Raw genomic sequence first — 5,472 nt, 5'->3', positions numbered from 1 at the left:
GTCGAGAGATTTCAGGAGTCTAAAAAGCAAGCTGACGCTTTTAAAAAGTTTATCCCTCGCCGTGTCCAGCCCCCTGGGGCTGCTGGGCGTGAGCAGCCCCAGCCGTCGAGCTCATCATATCGTGTGCATCAGAAAGAGAGTGTTGCATCTCGTGCACCTCCACGTAGAGACTGGAGACAGACGCAACCCTCTCAACCGAAGTCTTCTAAGTCGAAGCCGGATCTGAGGACCGTTCTTCAGGCGAAGAAGACTTCGGTTCAAAAAAAAAAAAGGTCCTGATGTTCACGCATCAGGCCTGTGAGGACAGCCCCGACCGAAGTGGAGCGGTGTACACCTCATTTTACGGTGCCCGTTCCATTTCGGGGTCCTCACGAGACCGTTCTGCCAACCCTGCCACCCTCGGTGCTTCAGGGCGCAGCGGTCTCCAGCGAGTCGCTGATGCTATGCTGCGGCACAGCATCGGTTTCGCGCCCTCTGAGGGGGGCCTTAGAGCGGCCAGTTCAGGTAGTTCCTGCCATTATGTTTCAGGCTCCGGAATTGGCTGTCTCGATAACACCAGAGACCAGCCTCGAGAGGCTGGTTCCCTTAGTAAATTTTCTGGCAGCGTGGAAGCTTCTGCCGAATATTTCTCATTGGGTCCTGCAGATTGTAGAGAAAGGATACAGAATCCAGTTTGGTTCTCGTCCTCCTCGTTACAACGGGGTGCTGCCCACAGTGGTGCATCCCGAGCAGGCTCTGGTAATGGAGCAAGAGGTAAAGGCCCTGTTAGCAAAGGAAGCTATAGAACAGGTGTACTCACCCGACAGAGAGTCGGGTTTTTACAGCCGTTATTTCATTGTTCCAAAAAAGGATGGGGGGTTGCGTCCCATTTTAGATCTTCGTCTGTTGAATCGTTCAGTACAGAAACTCAAGTTCAAGATGCTGACACTCAAACAGATCGCGACTCAAATCAGATCCGAGGACTGGTTTGTCACGATAGATCTGAAGGACGCCTACTTCCATATCTCCATCCTCCCTCAGCACAGGAAGTTCCTAAGGTTTTCTTTCGGGGGCAAAGAATACCAATATCGGGTTCTTCCTTTCGGTCTAGCTTTATCACCCCGCACGTTCACGAAATGCGTGGATGCAGCTCTAGCCCCTCTCAGGCTTCAGGGCATACGTATTCTGAACTACATCGACGACTGGCTGGTTCTGGCGGAATCAGAGCAGTCGGCGGTTCGGCACCGAGGTGTCGTTCTCGCTCATATGCAGATGTTGGGGTTGAGGCTCAACGCCAAGAAGAGTGTTCTTTCTCCAGTACAGAGAACCACTTTCCTTGGTGTGGTATGGGATTCAGTGACGATGCGGGCCACTCTATCGCCCGTTCGTGTAGCTGCTATCCTGACAGCCACCAAAGAGCTAAAGCTAGGCCAGTCACGCACTGTGAAACAGTTCGAGAGACTGTTGGGTCTCTTGGCGGCAGCGTCCAACGTGATTCCTTTTGGCCTGCTGTACATGAGACCTTTACAGTGGTGGCTAAGGACCAGAGGGTTCTCCCCGAGGGGAAACCCACTTCGTATGATCAAGGTCACGCGGCGGTGCCTTCGTGCCTTAATTATATGGAGGAAACATTGGTTCTTAACCCAGGGTCCGGTATTGGGAGCTCTTTGCCATCGTGTTACGATCTCGACAGATGCTTCCCTCACCGGCTGGGGAGCGGTAATGGAAGGCCGCTCGGTTCAGGGTCTGTGGAAAAGTCATCATCTTTCGTGGCACATCAATTGCCTGGAGATGATGGCTGTCTTCAATGCGTTGAGACAGTTTCTCCCAGACCTGAGGGGCCATCATGTGCTTGTACGAACAGACAACACATCAGTGGTCTCTTATCTGAACCGTCAGGGGGGTCTGCGGTCGCGTCCGCTCTGCAAACTGGCGCACCAGATCCTCCTGTGGTCTCTGGGGAAGGTACTCTCCCTGAGGGCAGTGTATATTCCTGGGGACCAGAATGTGGGGGCAGACATCCTGTCGAGGCAGGAGCTGAGGCCAGGGGATTGGAGACTCCACCCCGAGGCGGTGGAGAAAATTTGGGAGTTTTACGGCCAAGCAGAGGTGGATCTGTTTGCGTCTCAGCACACGACGCACTGTCCACTTTGGTTCTCCCTTACTCACCCAGCCCCTCTGGGGCTGGATGCTATGGTGCAGACGTGGCCGAGGCTACGTCTGTACGCATTTCCCCCTGTTGCTCTGCTCCCAGGAGTTCTGGAACGAGTCCGCCAGTACGGAATAAGCCTACTGCTTGTAGCACCACGCTGGCCGAGTCGGATCTGGTTTGCGGACCTGATCCATCTCTTAGACGGTCCTCCCTTGGAGATCCCGATCAGGAGAGACCTTCTGTCTCAGGCCGGGGGCACAATATTTCACCCTCGGCCAGAGATTTGGAACCTGTGGGTTTGGCCTCTGAGGGGGCCCAACTCATAGAGAGTGGTCTCTCAGCTGAGGCTGCTGAGACCATCCTAAGCTCCAGAGCTCCAGCTACTAGGAAACTATATGCGCTGAAATGGAAAGTTTTTTCTGTATGGTGTCACCGACATCAGTGGGATCCGGTTAACTGTTCTGTGAACACAGTACTCGAGTTCTTGCAGGAGCGCTTTACGTCAGGTTTATGTCCTTCCACACTTAAGGTTTACGTGGCGGCCATTGCGGCTTACCACGCCCTGGTTGGGGGTACATCGTTGGGTCGAGACCCCCTGATTACACGTTTCCTTCGTGGCACACTGAGGCTGAGGCCTGCAACTCGCACTAGGGTGCCAGCTTGGGATTTGGCATTAGTACTAGAAGGCCTTTCTAGGGCTCCATTCGAGCCCTTAGATTCGGTTTCAGAGAAATTTCTTACCCTTAAGACTATCTTTCTGCTAGCTATTTCGTCCCTTAAGAGAGTTGGAGACCTTCAGGCCCTTTCGGTTTCCCCCACTTGCCTTGAGTTTGCACCGGGGATGGTCAAGGCATTCTTATATCCAAAACAGGGATACGTCCCTAAGGTGCCGACCTTGATTCCGAGGCCTATCGTGCTGCAGGCTTTCTGTCCTCCTCCTTTTACATCTGCGGACCAGGAAAGGCTGAACCTCTTGTGTCCAGTGCGAGCACTGGATACTTATGTTCATCGGACATCTTCTATGAGGAAGTCCGACCAGTTATTTATTTGCTTTGGATCACCTAAGAAGGGTCTTCCTGCTTCTAAACAGACGGTTAGCAAGTGGATAGTCGAGGCTATTTCACTTGCATACGAGCACTCTGACCATCCGTGTCCCTTGGTGGTCAGAGCTCACTCAACGAGGGGTATGGCGGCCTCTAAAGCCTTGTTATTTGGGGTTTCCCTCCAAGACGTTTGTGATGCGGCAGGCTGGTCCTCACCGCTCACATTCGTCAGGTTTTACAGTTTGGACCTGGATGCTGCCCCAGGTTCTCAGGTGCTTAGTGCTTAGTTACAACAGACTGACACTCAGGTACTTGGAATTCTGGCGCTTTGGGTATTCTCGTTCCCATGGCGTCGATGGACGCATCGTTGAGTTCCCTTCGTAAGGGAACGTCTCAGGTTACTATTGTAACCATAGTTCCCTGAGAACAGGGAACGAGACGATGCGTCACCCTGCCATACTTCCTGCATCCCTGTGATCGGCTTGCTTCGGCAATTTTCGAAGCTAATGCCGGTTTGCACCGGATGTGCTTTTATCATATCCTGGTCATGACGTCACCCGCCCGTGACGCTCATTCTTTCCATTGGACTAGTTGACATAGATGCTTCAGACGCAGTCACGCTGGGGGCGTTCCCATGGCGTCGATGGACGCATCGTCTCGTTCCCTGTTCTCAGGGAACTATGGTTACAATAGTAACCTGAGACGTTAGTTACTTTAATTAACCCACAGTTAGTTACTTTAATTAACCCACAGTTAGTTTCTTTAATTAACCCACAGTTAGTTACTTTAATTAACCCACAGTTAGTTACTTTAATTAACCCACAGTAAGTTACTTTAATTAACCCACAGTTAGTTTCTTTAATTAACCCACAGTTAGTTACTTTAATTAACCCACAGTTAGTTACTTTAATTAACCCACAGTTAGTTTCTTTAATTAACCCACAGTTAGTTACTTTAATTAACCCACAGTTAGTTCTTCAGTGTAGTTCTTTAATCAGAACTTTTACACATGCAGGTCATTAGAGTAACTTTCTCAGCTTCACTTCACCAGTCCACGTGTGTGTCCACCTACACTGTCCAATCCAGAGAATAAACTAATTTAATACTGATGATTCATCATTTAACCATTTCTGTATTTTGACAAACATGTACCCCGATAATCTCTCTAAATATCTGTCATAATCACCATTGTCTATTTTTAAGCAAACATCACAATCCATGCAGTTTCTTTTCTGAAATCAAACTGAAATACCTCAAGCAGTATTTCGTGGTTATGTAACAGTTCCTATTTCTAATATTAATTTTGATGTATTTTAAAGCTTGGATTGGACAATGCAACACACATGTCCTGCTGAAAACTAAAGGGAGGTAATATTGTTGGTAATCGATGCTGGTTATTTCTTTGATTGTGAAATTTCTTACAAAATATCTTCTTGAATAGTTGAAAATAGTTAAGAACAGACATCGATTACTGCAACTCCCTAAAGACGTATAATGATGCCGGGTTTGGAAAGCAGTCATCTGGACTAAACTTGAAGTATGTGTGGAGCATCAACTAGGAATCGCCAGAAACTAAACACATAACCAGCTTATGTCATCACATACTTCATATGAATCACAGCAGCGGAGAGGAAAAAAACTAATTAACCAAATGGAACAACCTTATCATTTTAAAATGTAACTTATTTTTAGAAAGAGTCACATAAACATAGTGCTAGCGAAGGCCAGAAATAGAAGGGCTATTTCTGCCGGGCTTCTCTTGGATGGATGTCATGTACTCAGTGATGCTGTGCATGCCAGGAGAATGTTTTTTGTTTTTCGTACAAGAGTTAAGGCTCACTCTACTCACATTGTTGTTTCGTGACTCATCAACTCTGTTTATATCAGACAAATATTTAAACACTGCAGTCTCAGTCTGTTACTATGAATGGTCAATGTGCGATTGAACCGGGTCTGATCGATCAGCACATGATACGCATGTTCCTTCAGCCATGTTAAAATCTGTTAACATAAATACAGAATAAGTGCATTTCGACATCAGACATTTCATTTTTCTTTTACATCAAGACAAAGACGATGAAAAATGCATGAAGATCATAAGAATGTATAACTGGCATATTGCCATGACACTTATGCTATTGTTCACATATTCAAACAAACAGTAGGAAATGATTTACGGCCTCTGTTTGGACAGGTACATGGACTCATCCTTATATTTCCATTCGCTAGCTTATGACTGATGATTTATGATAAAGTTTTGTGTTTCTAGTCGGCTTAACTCATATAACCTGGCAATAA

The sequence above is a fragment of the Siphateles boraxobius genome, unplaced genomic scaffold (assembly GCF_051911475.1).
Source record: "Siphateles boraxobius isolate OS27281-9 unplaced genomic scaffold, OSU_SipBor_1 103, whole genome shotgun sequence".
In the NCBI taxonomy this organism is placed as follows: domain Eukaryota; kingdom Metazoa; phylum Chordata; class Actinopteri; order Cypriniformes; family Leuciscidae; genus Siphateles; species Siphateles boraxobius.
This window is presented reverse-complemented; position numbering follows the sequence as displayed.